The sequence below is a fragment of the Triticum dicoccoides genome, chromosome 6A (genome assembly GCF_002162155.2).
Source record: "Triticum dicoccoides isolate Atlit2015 ecotype Zavitan chromosome 6A, WEW_v2.0, whole genome shotgun sequence".
Lineage (NCBI taxonomy): Eukaryota > Viridiplantae > Streptophyta > Magnoliopsida > Poales > Poaceae > Triticum > Triticum dicoccoides.
This window is the reverse complement of record NC_041390.1, coordinates 23,945,836-23,961,182: the sequence shown is the minus strand read 5'-3', so window position 1 is coordinate 23,961,182 and position 15,347 is coordinate 23,945,836.

Sequence of the window (15,347 nt, the reverse complement as noted above, 5' to 3'; positions counted from 1 at the left end):
AGTTTGAAAATGGGACCTTTAGTACCGGTTCGTGGCACGAACCGGGACTAAAGGTCTCATCCCCATTAGTCCCGGTTCGTGCCTCAAACCGGGACTAAAGGTCTAATCTTTAGTCCCGGTTTGTGGCACGAACCGGGACCAATGGTTGTGGGCCAGGAGCGAGGCCCATTGGTCCCGGTTCATCCCACCAACCGGGACCAAAAGGTCTAGATGAACCGGGACTAATGCCTTAGCCGCACGAACCGGGACCAATGCTCACATTAGTCCCGGTTCTAGACTGAATCGGGACTAATGGGCTGAGCCGGCCTGGACCATAGCCCTGTTTTCTACTAGTGGGTCGATAGCTTCGGTCTCTCTCGATGGACCGGATCTTCCCTGTCGCGGTATTCGGGGGAGACGGGGTAGGTAGTGCCAAACAGTGGAGGGAGAGGCTTGACCTGTCAGGTTCTTGAGCGGTTTGATAGTTCTTTTTTTTTCAAGGATAGCTGAATGCCCTTGCGTTGCTATGGGACATCCAAGATATATATTGATCAATAACCAGAAGGTTATTAATTCTACTTCACAAACTTCGACAATGCATGCACATTTTAATTTTCGATCAAAAAACAAAGGTAACAAACTCCTATAACAGTGGATAAAATACAAGAAATCAGTCTAACTGAAAATACCACGTCTACCTTAGAACGTCTACAATATCAATTAAGAAGTCTGCTACAAAACTTACTAATAAGTGGAAAAGGGGCAGCTAGTATCTCTCCAACAAACAAAATCATATCATACAAAATAGATTGCCTGCAGTCAATAAAACAGTAGTAGGGCATCTGAACAAAAAAATACATAGGGAAAATGGAACATGTCGTTTTGAAGATTACATTAATCATGTCAATGTTAACCACAATACTAAAGGTAGGCCATAATGGCCACATGACCATCTGCACTGTACTGATAACGGAACTGCGTGTCTTCATTGCTATCATTATAGATTAACATATTTAATTGTTTCAGCACAAAGGTTCCATAATGTCAGGGTAAATTCAAGAATCTTCACACGCACTTAATAGACCATGTAATAGCATGTTGAAAACTACACAGAAAAAGCATGATTCCGAGATACTTAAGTCTTGAGGTCAGTCCAGTTTTACCACAAAAATGAAAAGACCATATGATGTCTGGTGCAGCTCCCTATTCATCAGTAGAGAATCCTTCGATTTATTTACATGAAGATTCTTATTGGGCATGGCTGCATCAATCCGAGTATACATATATCTGGATGATTGATTCCACACATGTGGAGCAGATATTGGAGATTATTAAGATTCTAGCTTATTTCAAACTTTATTTATTTTTATCCCAGTTCTAGACTTCTAATGTCTGTGAAATAAGAAAATCTTGACTGGAACACAAAATGGCAACAATAAGAAAAAGTTATCACCGGAGCTATGCAATTAAGAGTTTCGGATACCTTTCAGAAAGAAGTGACATATATTAGCATACTTTATCAGAACAATTCAATTTGCAAATTAGCAAACATGGACATTCCAGTGCATAGTAGTATGAAAAAAGGTGAAAAACAAGTGAACTGTGACACAATGTAACAGCTGAATCAACAAGGACATGTTAGAATGCGAACATATTGGAGATGAGAATTCCATTGACCTCTTGTTGGACTCTTCAAATCAGATCACTGATGGCGCTTCCAGCAGCGAGAGGCTTCCCCACGGCAAGGCATCTTTCTGGCTATTGTAGCTCTAGAGGATTATGCCATCAGTAGATAATCTACCATGACCTAAGGCTTCTCCATCCGGCCACGGCTGCAGCCGCGTCCACATCGCCGTGGATGCTCCGCCATATCCGCCTGGACGAGCGCAGGCTCTTCATCACCAACCTCTTGTTTAGCCACGATGCCACGGTGGCCAACAGGCAGCTTGAAGCCACAAACGACATGCTTGAGCACACATCGCGATGTTGGGGGCCACACCCGACAGCGACACCATGCAACGCGTCATGGCGGCGTTCATGGATGCGTTGGCGTGGTGCTAGCTCCCAACATGGGCTGGCCTGTGCAGGGCACTGCTCCTACCCCGTGCGACGCCCACGCCACCATCGCACCATATACCACGCAATCAAATTGGCAGATAGAGTGCAAAAATAATGGAACAAAATTTACAGAAAGATGAACAATATGCAAGTAGCAACCTCAAAATACGAGGACTACTCGTTTTGAAGTTTCAAAAGAGTTGATCTCAGAAAACTTCAATTGAACGCAAGGCCGAGTAGCAATGTACCCGGATCAGCAGCTAGATTTTTAGATGGTGTAGCTCGCTAATCTTCAAATCTAGTCCCCAAGAAGGAAACCAAGAGCAGATCATAAAGTTAATATACAGAGCTTTCAGAAATCACACATTCACCTACATCCAAAATGAATCCTCCACCTGCCAAAATCACATGCCTAGTTCTTATAGTGTCCCAAAGGCAGTATGTAAGGCAGTGGAATGGATGATCAAATCATAAAACACAATCTAGTATTTACCAGCGATTCAGTATCCTGCACGTCGGACTGGATCTTAGAGAGCCTCTGCTTCATCTTGTCTGCTTAGATCTCACCATGTAAGACAAAACCAACAACAATGAATAGAAATAGGCACGGGAAGAGAGGGTGGCGATCTTGGCGAAGACCTCGGAGACGCAGAGTCGCAGTACTGGCGCTCGTAGCCCTGGAACACCTCGCTGCTTATGATTGCTCCTCTTGATCGCCTGTCATGGCATGTATTAAAGATAAATGGTAGCTAACCAGACTTGGCCGCTGCCACCGCCAAGAGGAGGTTGAGTAGTCAGCCGTTTGCGTAGGTGAAAGCTGCTATGTACGTCCTTGATCCATCGCCCGCCGTCCAAGATCGACCCATGCACTTGAGACAATACTGGGCGCGCATCGAAGCAAACTTCATGGCTATGTCCCGGATCCACCGCCCCCTGTCCTGCTTGACCCATCCACAGGAATCAACACCGGACGCACCGGCTCGTCGTCGATGCCGACGAGCTGTTTCATTGCGAGGTCGAGGGGGGCCGCGGAAGGGCCGCACTGGTGCATGTGCTATGCGCTACTCGCTAGCGGCGTCAACTGGGAAGGGGCGGCTAGGGTTTGAATAGGGAGGAGGAGACACGGCTTGCGTGGATTTTTCGTTGCTTGCGTGCGTGGGTATGACGGTTTCACTGGTTCTTTTGCCGGATCACATGGGGGTGGGACCATGTAATTAAGAAGAACGAATCACGTTTGGGGTGGAACGTACGCAGGGAAAACCAACAGCGCACGGGAGGGAGGCTCGACGAAGTAAGACGAGAAACGGAACACTGCGTTTCTTTTAGGTATTATTATTATTATTATTATTATTATTATTATTATTAGAGAATTAGAGATTAGAGATAGAGATTAGAGATTATTTGTTTCCTGAAAATCTATTATTTGTTTCCTAAAGCAAATTGCATTAATGAGAGAGATCCGTTGATTTGGCTAAGGTAGGAAATAATCTATTATTTGTTTGCTAAAGCAAATTGCATTAATGGGAGAGATCCATTGATTTGGCTAAGGTAGGAAAGAATCTATTATTTATTTCCTAAAAAAATTGCATTAATGAGAGAGATCCGTTGATTTGATTAAGGTAGGAAAGAATCTATTATTTGTTTCCTAAGCAAATTGCATTAATGGGAGAGATCCGTTGATTTGGCTAAGGTAGGAAAGAATCTATTATTTGTTTCCTAAAGCAAATTGCATTAATGAGATAGATTCGTTAATTTGGCTAAGGTAGGAAAGTTAGATCCGTGATCTTTTGTCATTAGGAAAGTGTTGAAAATAAACCGTACCGGACTACCAACTCCTCCATTAGGTTTTTTTTCGCTGGTTAATTTTCGTAGGTTTTTCTTTACTGGATTGTCTTGGGTGCGATCGGAGGTTAGGCCCTGGAGTGCGTGGGGCGGGTGGGGGCTTCGGTACACGGTTTTTTCGATTCATGACGGCTCAGTGTGAGGTAGGACGAGGTACAAAAAACCATGGGAGATGGGACAAGTAGCAGGGACGGCATCGATTGCACCGTAACCACCCCAACGGCAATAGGTCATCGACCAAGCAGCCGACATGCGTCACAGCAAATTAAATTCACCAGAGGTAATGAATACACCCATCTGCCATGCAACCTGTCGTAGTACTAACTTAAATGCCGCCCTGGGCCACAGCCGTGGTGTATAGAAAACGTATCCACTGAGTTCGTAATCAAACTGTCCGGTATTTGCGAATGGACTATATTAATTAGCCATCGCGACGCACGCGCGGACGGGCTGGATTTCGGCAGCGCGTGACTGCATGTCTTAAAAATCCGTGTCGGGCTATTGTGTTCTTCTTCTTGCTGCAGATTTGGATCCAGCCGGAACATCTGAACATCTGCTACATTCAGCCGGAACATCTATCTGATATCTTTTCTGAGTGTGATCCAATCTGGACCCTGTTTATCCTTGAAGCTGCACCATCGCCGCAGAACTTTGGAGTATGGCATGTTGCTTTCTCTTCTTTTAATTTATTAGGCTGTGACTCATTCTAGTATGGCATGTTTACAAAATATTCGGCATCAAGAACATACCATACTGCATCTCTAGTTTTTCTGCCAAATGGTATGTTAACTTGCACGCACCACATGAATTTCTTCTGCATATACACATCATATGTTCTTCCCTACTAATTTTATCTGCCCATCGTGTTTTTCTTCTTGCTGCAGATTTGGATTTAGCCGGAACATCCGAAGCAGCTCACTGCTATATTCAGAAACTTCCTGAATGTGTATCTTTCCTGTGTGATCTGATCTGGACCCAGTTTACCCTTGAAACTGCACTATCCCTGTAGAATTTTGCATTATGGCTTGTTACCTTCTCTTCTTTTAATTTATTCAGAATTTCAGAGGCTGTGACTTATTCTAGCATGTCCTGTTTCCAAAATATTCGACATCAGCAACATACCAGGAAGTTGATCTGATTTTTAATCACTCAGCAAACTCTAATCTATCACAGTTATTACAAGCAGTGCTGTAATTTCATATGAATCCTATAAGAATATTCACGTGTTGTATTTTACCTAAGATTTAGTTCATTGCCAATTCCTCTAAACACTCCCTACAGTGTCCTAAACTTATATTTGATTGAAATTGTTGTTACATTGTCCTGCATGGATCTGGTGGCAAGATTAATTGACATGTGGTATTTATTTTCTTTGCCCTTGCATGAAGTTATCTTGATCTCGACATTTATGTCTCTGAACTCCTGAGGATATTGCTGAGAAGACCAACGTGGTGTGGGAGCCATCCAAGGATTTTAAGCACCTGAACTTGAATCTGCTCCAGATGTCCGGGTTCGAGGAGGAAGACAAGGTGACAACCTATATAAGGCTTGTCATCGAACAGGCTGTGGGGTTGAAGAAAATCGAGCTGGAGGGTTACGGCCCATGCAGGGGCTACAATGCCACCGACCCTAACAGAAAATCCCAGGTGGATGAAGCTAGCAGGCATCGGATTAAGGAGCGACTCAAGCATGGATCCTCCTCATCTGTGGACATAATAATCTGATGACAGGTATGGTCAAGGAATGTAAGTTTCAGAACGCCCTCAGCTGCTAGATCGACGACTGTGTGCAGTCAGTTATAATTTTAATTTTCAGTTATCGATAGGCCGAGAGTACTAGATTGGTCTGAACCTCACAATGTAGCTAGATCATGGTTTTCTCTTTCAATTTACCGAGTAATTTCCTACCCATCATCGAAATTTCTGAACTTGCTGAGGCTCTCTCTTTTCAGAACATCAACCAGCATTTGACTGAAAATTGTGCAGATTAATTCAGTTCTGCTTCAGTCGAACTATTCCCAACATGCCAACATATTGGAAGTGGCTGGCAGTAGAACGGGGTAGCAAGCCTTTGACTAGAGTTTGGTCCAACAGATTGTTACACATAGCATCCAGTCGAACTATTGCCAACATGGCAACATGCATTCAGCCAGAGATACACAGCAAGAAGTACATCAGAGACTGCATTTCACCACCGGACTACCATCACAAACTCCGTTAATTAAAGCTCAAAAGATCAATAATATATGAATGGACTAAAGTCGCGTAAGGGCGTATCAAGAAATGAATCATGTAGAAGAGCTTGTGCGACAGTATCTGGTTCTCTCAAAGGAGATCTGAGAATTCTCCAGCTTGAACATACTAGTCTTTTATTCCATCATATGCTGTTACATGGTACACCGACGTTTTTGATAAAATAAAATCGAGAGAGACAGCTCAACCCAACAAACAGCAGTTAAAAGCATCTACAACAGCATACCCAAATTTTCTTAGAATACCCCAAAACAGAAAATATGGGTATTTTTGGCTAAAAACGTATCTCCAGCAACATACCAAAATTGCATGGGCACCCATATTTTTTAGGTAGGTACCTACATTTTGCTACCAAATATTCCCTCCGCCCCGAATTAGTTGACTCAGATTTGTCAAGATACGGATATATCTAGACACGTTTTAGTGAGATACATCCATATCTATCAAATTGGAAAAAGTTATAACCTATCATGTACCTAGAGCCCGGGCTTTGCCTCCTCCAAGAAAGAAAGTTAGGGTTCGTGCCTCTCGCCGGCGCCAGCGCAGGTCCGCCTCGTCTCCGGTGGCCCTAGGGCCATGGAGGCGCGGTGGATCCTGGCAAGGGCCGGCGGGAGGGCTCCGTTTTTAGTCGTTTTTTCAATCTTGTTAGGGTTTGTGTCCTACTCAGAAAGGCGAGACGGCGGCAGCTCCCTGTAGATGGAATAAACGTCTCACCGCCTAGTCCCCGTTCCGGTGGTGCGTCTACCATCGTTGGTGGACGTGTGAAGGTGTGTCTCCGGCAGATCTATCTTTGGTGGATTTGCTCCGATCTCGTCGTTGTTAGTCCACGTTCGTGTGTCTTTAATTTGGATCCTTTTGATCTACGTTATTTTTCATCGGCGGCGGTTGCTGTTCTGGGGTGCTGGTCCTATGGAGCCTTAGCACGACGACTTCCCGACTGTCTACTACAACAAGTTGTGCCCGGCTTCGGCGATGGAGGGGTGATGACGGGGGCGTGTCTTCGGCTCGCTTCAGTGCTTGTAGTCGTTGCTAGGTGGTCTACGGATCTAGATGTAATTTTTATTTCTGGTATTCGTTGTACTGCCATGATTGAAGATGAATAAATTGAAAGTTTTTTTAAAAAAAATGATACATCCATATCTAGGTAAATCCAAGTCAACTAATTTAAAACGGATACCAAACAATGGATATGCAGGAAGGGCCCCGAGCGGAAGTTTCATGCACGAGTTGCCAGTGCCACCCCACTCGCCGACTCATTTAAACATTTAAAATAAAATTTATATAAAAATGTACCCTAAATACACCATGTAAATACTAAATTGGTTATCTCTGTTGGTTAGATATTTGCATCTTATAAAAAACTAGTAAATGCGCACGTGCAACGTATGTTAAATATTTAGGTCATATATTAATTGCACGCGGATTTTAGGTATGCTATTATTTGTGTGTTAATTCTGTGATTAGTGTAATATTTGATATGATATTAATTACACGTTGTTTAACACTCGTTATTGGAGCAGTCTAGGTCGTTGGATTAACTTAGTTTGATGGCTGAGATCAATTGGATCTGTCCCTTTGGGTCTTTTTATATTGGTATAGATGTTACAACAATTTCATAGCGAGTATCCTAGGATCTGTCAGCAAATTGGTTTCAGTGGAAATCTCAATGGAACTGACATTGGTGGGGCTCTTAGTAGTACATGCACTGAAACTAATCAATTTAACATTGCCATTCAATTGGTGCGATTAAACTTGTTCCTCTAAGCTACAAAGCTCCTGCTGAATGGGCTTCTTTTTCTTGCACCAGATCGTTAAAGCACCTACAAGATTATTTGTACGAGCAGAAAAACAACTATTTCTAGCAGAGTTCCAAGCAATTTTTTTTTTTGCAAAGGATTGGTAATCATTCTCTTGCAGCCACTAATTGTCAAATTTGAAAGTTTGCTTTGGTTTTTTAAACTGGTTGTCAACCTTCTTAGAACACTGGATTAGACAACTTGTGGCAAAAAAATTACGTGACTCCTGCTCGAGGTACGAAGGAGTTGATCTAGTTTGGATATCTCTCAACCAGAGGTGCAGCGTGCGGCGCGTTGGTCTGCAGCGGCATTTCATTACTGTTGAACGATGTGGGACATGAATGGTAGGAAGCCTAGGATATGGACATGTCACAGTGTAGCTACGCTGCCCAAAAGCATTTTATTTGGAAATGCTTGCCCAAGTGACGGTGGTGGATTGAGCATGACAAGATTTGTTTCATAGACAACGGTGGAGTCACACATGGAATACTTAGGGCATGTACGACGATGGCATATAGGGTATAGATCCTCTATGACAAAAAGTAACTTGAGGCATCTATATTGATTTTTTCTCACCAACGTAAGTTACTATTGGTGGGCCTTATCAAAGAATAGAAAGTAGACTCTTACCACACATACATCCCTACTCTCCACTTCAACTTTTTTAGCTTTATGACTGGACCACACTTTTTCTCCCCAAGCACCTGCATCCTGTCGAGGATACCGCTACACCATCCGAACCTAGTTTTCCTGATACCCGATCTTACATTACCTGCGGACCCTAGGGCTATGCATTGGTCATGCCCTTAATTGTGATGTAGATTGAGTGGCGGAGCTTCACCGAGGCCAAAGGGGGCAATTGTCCCCCACCCACACACTCTAGGAGAACTTCTAAGTTTACCTTAAATATTAGACTTGAATATTCAAGATTTTTCAGACTTCATGTATAACTTGTGTTCTTTGCCCCCTCAACAATCTTCATCAAGCTCCTGTGTAGCTTGATGGGTGGTGGGAAGATCGCAGAAACTTTTAGCACGTCAGGACATGAAAAAGCGACACTCGAGTTGTTCCATCATGCACAGTTGCCCGTCTTGCAATTACTGCATCTAACACGAAAATTAGCTAAGAGCACTAAGGAAATTTATTTGGTTAGTTCATTGAACCACGTAAAAAGGATGATTAGTTAGTTTATTGCACCGGTAAATTCCAAAAATAGTTACAAGACTGTATAATGGGGTTGTTAGATAACAGACTAAGCTTGAAAATGGTTTGCGGCAAAAGAACAAAAAATTTGGTAATGCCCAAAAAATATGACAGGGCTAGTTTATTGTACAAAAAGCTAAATTCTTGTTTTCTCTGAAGATGGTTTGGAGCAAACGATTCCTTAGGTCTCCAAGGATTAAGTAAGCTCAAGTATCTCAACCCTAGTGACAACAATTTCGTAGGTAGTATCCTAGGATCTGTCAGCAAATTGGTTTCATTGGAGGTCATAAATCTCAATGGAACGGACATTAGTGGGGCTCTTAATAGTCCATGTATTAAAACTAATGAATTTAGCATTGCCATTCAGTTGGTGAAATTAAATCTTTAGTTGTTTTAAGCATGTATACATGACATGTTTCAAAAATCTCCGTAACCTTTGAGAATTTAGGTATACATGACGATGTGTGGTGCATAGGTTACATGCTCTTATCAAGGTTACGGAGATTTTTGAATACCTAAATTTAGGTATACATTTTGAGCATGACAATTATGGACAACTATACCCCATTTCATTTCCTATGCACCACACATCGTCTACAATTTTTTAGTTTGTCCAACAATAATTTCCCGGGAAGCATGCCCATTTTTCTATTCACAAACGAAGAGGAACTGATTTACCTGGATCTATCAAATAACTCATTAGTTGGATAACTATACCACATTTGGAAAAACCATACTAATATTTGTTCTGAAAACCCCCCCATATATTAAAACTTAAAATAGTTGAATAAAATCATTTCTTACAGAATTTGCCATGAAGGGCCGAAAACTATTACAGAGCAAACCATCTAACCTATTATCAAAGCTAAACTTTGCAATTTGGCGAGCTACCACATTGGATTGTCCATTGATCTTCACCAGCTTAAAATTTGGTAGGAGCTTGGTGATGGCTATTGCTTCCTTCTTCAGATCCACGAGAGATGATCTATCAAGCTTATCACCTGCAAGGAAGGAGGCCACAAAAGCGCAGCCCGTTTCCAAAATAACATGCTTATGAAGAGTGATACCAATAAAAGGCCAGCGAGACATGCGTGGAGCTCCGCTTCATCAACGCCGGTACACAAACCAATATAATCCCAGGAAGAGATAATGACTTTGCCCGCCGAATCTCTGGCAACAACCCCCACACTAATAGAGCAATTGCTCTCCACTAAACTGGCATCCACGTTAATTTTAATATGACCAGAAGGCAGAGGTTGCCATACCTCAGGACTTCTCGATGGGGCATCAGGAGATTTTAGCCCATCTTTAACTCCCTTTCCTTTGACGCCAGGGGCGAACTTAGTCTTGGAATGGCAGGATGAGTATGTCGTCCAGTAGTTTTCCACAATACTTGCTGAGTTAGAAATAGACTCTTTCCCCTTAGCAAAGATTAAATCATTGCGTAAGTGCCAAGCTCTCCAGAACATGAATAATATTTGTTCACATACTGGATGTGTTAGCTGATCCAATAAAATGAGAAACCGATCGGGCCTTGAGCAATTGAAAACCTCTTCCCTTGGCATATTCCACAATCCTCTCAATTCCATATGCAACGCTCTTGCCTTAGGGCAAGACACCAATGCATGAAAGGTACTCTCATTCTCCAATCCACATATAGAGCACCTGCGTGAAGTCGCCTGATGATGTTTAACTCTATTAACTTGTACCGCTAGGCTGTTGGATGTTGCACGCCATGCAAAAATTCGGATCTTCTGAGGTACATTGGCCCTCCAAATGACATTCCATATCTTCCTCTCCTCATCGGTGCCACTACTAGACTGTCCACTATCCTCCTTCCTCACATTCAACATAAGCGCCAAATTATACGCACTTTTTACGAAGAACAATCCATTATTTTCATAGTGCCAAGCAATAAAATAACCGTTGCTAGAGGACTGAACACACATCTTTAGAACCTCATCGGCTTCATGGGATTAATTAAATTGACACCCCATCTCCTCAAACTACTCAGAAATAATTCCGACACCCATTTGATCCTGGTTCTATTCATTTTTCCTGAGATTTTTAATCCATAAATTCTAGGCAACCAATTATCTCTTCAAATATTTATACTAGAGCCATAAAAACCTCTCCAAATAACCCTTTTAAAGGAGATCCAGATCATGCATAATACCTTGCCAAGTTGTCGAAGTAGACTGTGGAAAACTGTATCAAGAAGGTGGCCTTGAGGGTAATATTTTGCCTTCATCAGTTTTGTACAAAGCGACTCCGGAAATATCAATAACCGCCAAGCTTGTTCAGCTAGAAGAGCCTGATTAAATAACCTGCGGTCACGAAAACCCATACCCTCCTCACCTTTTGGTCTTGTCAGTTTGTCCCCGCGAGCCAATGTGTTTTTCTCCCGTTCTCCTCATTTCCCCAACAAAAGTTTCAAATAATCTGAGTTTGAAAAACCATACTAATCTTCAATTGGTGAACATATCTCTGTACCACACTGAAGGATAGTTGCCAGCCAATATCAGTTCAATGTTTCCCAAACCGAGGATTCTCGATGTTTCTAATTATAATATATCTAGAGTTGTGCCATATTCATTGTGCAACATTGGAAGCACTGACATTATTGACCTATCAAATAACAAGTTTGCAGGAGAGGTACCATCTTGCTTGTTCACTAATTGTCTACATTGAATATATTGAAGCTCTCACTTTATAATCTCGGGCCTGGTAGTGGTGCTTGATGGGGCTAGTTATTTGTCACTCGTGTCAGCAACATAACACCAGCAAATTTAAATGAACTCTCTCTAGAAATCAATCTGGTATGTCAAAGTCATGATTTACATGATAACATGATGTCTGGAGAACTGGGCACTTCATTATGGAATCTTCCTTGACTGGAAGCTTTGAGCTTGGCATAGTTGAATGCCCATGTGTTGCCGTTGTGTTTTAAGTTTTTTCTCGTTACATATATAGACATAATGGATATCAAATTTGACTGTACAGAAAATATAACCACTAACATCAGAAAAACAATTAAAAGACACTTGAATCTATTTAGATTAAAAAATGTGATTTGAGGAAGTATGCAAAAAGTGGAAGGATCCAAGTAATTATTAACATGCATAGAAAAACAATATTTACTTATATGAACCTACGACCCGTTATCGTTGCGTCCATGCTTATTGCAGTCAACATTTTCATAGCAATCAACATAACTCCTTTCTTACTCTAATTTGCAAAAATGAAACTCAAATATGAATTATATATATATATATATATATATATATATATATATATATATATATATATATATATATAGTCATAGTTAATGCCGTAATCACTCAGCCCTATAGCGCGCGCTACCTGGTTCTTTCTGTAAAAAACATAAGAGTTAATGTGCCTTAATTAGCCGGACAACTAAGATGGACGCGCTTTCCATGAACCTGGAGGCGCATTCTGACTACCATAAGTACTGCAGCACAAAGACGTAGTACCGTTTGCAAAGCCATGGCGACGCAGCAGATCGCTGTAAGAGTAGTGATATATTGCTCTGTATTACTGTGGCGGTTACAAGCAGGAGTACACGAATTGGGGGAGGAACAGGAAAGGAAGATGAACTAGGGTTCGTGTCGCCGCCGGTTCGGTGATCCACTGGATGGCATCGTCTTTGGTCGGGGTTGTATAAGTACCCAGGGGCTGTTGGGCTCACTTCGTCCACTATGGGCCGGTGACGAGTGAGCTGGGCTTCTTCTCCCTGGTGGGCCGCTGGGCAGCGACTATGTCGCTGCCGGTTGGGTCCTCCTTGTCAGGTGCGTGGCTGATGCGTGTAGAGCTGGGGACACTGACATCCCCTCCTTGCGACGAGGCTTGCCCCCAAGCCTCTGCTGCCGGGAATCGAGTTTGTAGAGCTGCTTTATCCTCCCAAATGTCACCGAAGGCCGACTCGTCGGACCAGCGGACGCGAACTTGCTCGATCATTGCACCGTTCTTCTTGCGCCAACGATGCTGAAGGACTGCAACTGGCACGACAGGTGCATCAGTATGGCGTGGAAGGGTTGGGTTGGACGGCGTACCCGGTCGAAGACAGTGGCGCAGCTGAGACACGTGGAAGGCCGGGTGAACTTGTGAGTGTGGAGGGAGTTCCAGCTTGTATGCAGCATCATTGATCTTGGCGATGACTTGGTATGGTCCATAGTACTTGAACGCCAACTTGTGGTTGGCTCGCCGGGCGACGGAGGTTTGAATGTAAGGTTGGAGCTTGAGGTAAACCGAATCGCCCACCTTGGTACGAGGTGATCGCCGCTTGTCTGCCTAGGCCTTCATGTGCTGTTGTGCTCTGTTGAGGTGCTGTTGAAGCAGGTCCTGCACCACTGCATGTTCATCCAGCCAAGAGTGGAGTGCCGGGACTGTGCACTTAGGGGTAGGAGTGACCCCCCAGTGCCGGGGTTCATGCCCAAACATCGCTTTGAAGGGCGACATCCCAATGCTGGAATGGTGAAAGGAATTGTATCAGAACTGGGCAAGCGGAATCCAGTGACTCCACTGTGTTATACAGGCATGCACAAAGCATCTGAGGTAGGTCTCCACACACTGGTTCACTCTTTCAGTCTGTCCGTCGATTTGCGGATGGTTGTCCGTACTCAACCACAGCTCTGTACCCGCGTACTTGAAAAGCTCCCTCCAAAAGTGGCTGGTGAAGACCGGGTCGCAGTTAGACACAATGGCCGCAGGGAATCCGTGGATCCTGTACACGCTGTTCATATAGAGGAGGGCCACTTTTGCTGCCATGTACGGGTGTGTCAATGGAAGAAAATGTGCAAACTTGGTGCGCTTGTCCACTGTAATCTAGAGGCAGTTGAATTTACCCGACTGAGGCAGGCCTTTAACGAAATCCATCGTGATCATCTCCCAAGGTTGTTGCGGAATGGGCAGCGACTGAAGCAATCACGGCGATGCTGCTCTATCTGGCTTAGCTTGCTGACAAGTTGGGCAACAACGGACATATTGCAGGACATGTGTCTTCATTTTTGGCCATGCAAAAAGGCGACAGACTCGCCGGAAGGTTGCTGGGAACCCTGAATGGCCGCCAATTGAGATGTCATAAAAAGCTGCCATGATGCGTTGTTGGAGCTCTGTCGATTGACCTAGCCAAATGCGCCCACGGAATCGCAGAATTCCGTTCTATAACGAGAAACGCCCTTTGGGATCTTCCCTCACTGCCAACTGTTCCAGCAGTTTATGCGCCTGTGGATTGCAGTTATAACTGGCTATGACATCCTCGAGCCACGAGGGCTGGCAACATGTGACGTTGAACAGCAGTTCCTGCGATTGAGCTCTGGAGTGTGTCGGCGGCCGTGTTCCGCGTTCCCTTCTTGTAACGGATAGTGTATTGCAGGCCCAGAAGTTTCGTGAATGCACGTAGGCGTCGAGAGTCTTTGCTTCTCCAAATGTATCAGGCTTTTCTGGTCCATGTAGATGATAAACTCGCTGTGTTGAAGGTAAGGCCGCCATTGATCCATGGCGACGACGATCACGAGGTATTCCTTCTCATAAGTGGAGAGTCCTTGGTACTTGGGACTCAGGCTTTTGCTCATGAAGGCAATGGGGTGGCCATCCTGTTGCAGAACCGCGCCAATCCCTTTGTCACAGGCGTCTGTTTCCACTGTGAAGGTCTTGTTGAAGTCAGGGAGTGCGAGTACCGGGGCTGTAAACAGCTGTTGCTTGAGCAGTTCAAACGCCAGTGCCGTGTTATCTGTCCAGACAAACGACACCCCTTTCTTGAGTAAGTTGAACAGGGGCCTAGCTATCACTCCAAACCCGCGGACGAAACGGCGATAGTACGCCCTGCAAGACCGAGGAATTGGCGAACTTCCTTGGCATCCTTGGGTGTGTTCCAAGCTTGCACCGCACGTATTTTGATGGGCTCTGTGGCTACCCCGTCGCCCTGATGACGTGACCAAGATAGGACAGTTGCTGCTGGCCGAATTCACATTTGGAGCACTTAGCCTTCCAATGATCTCTGCGGAACAGCTCGAGGACTTGCTTGAGATGGTCAACATGTTCTTCCCAAGTCTTGCTAAATACCAAGATGTCATCGAAGAACAAGAGGACACAGTGCCGGAGGAGTGGGTGTAGTGCTTCTATTACAGCACCTATGAACGTGGCTAGCCGGCCCGCCAATCCAAAAGACATAACCTTGAATTCTTAATGCCCCGAG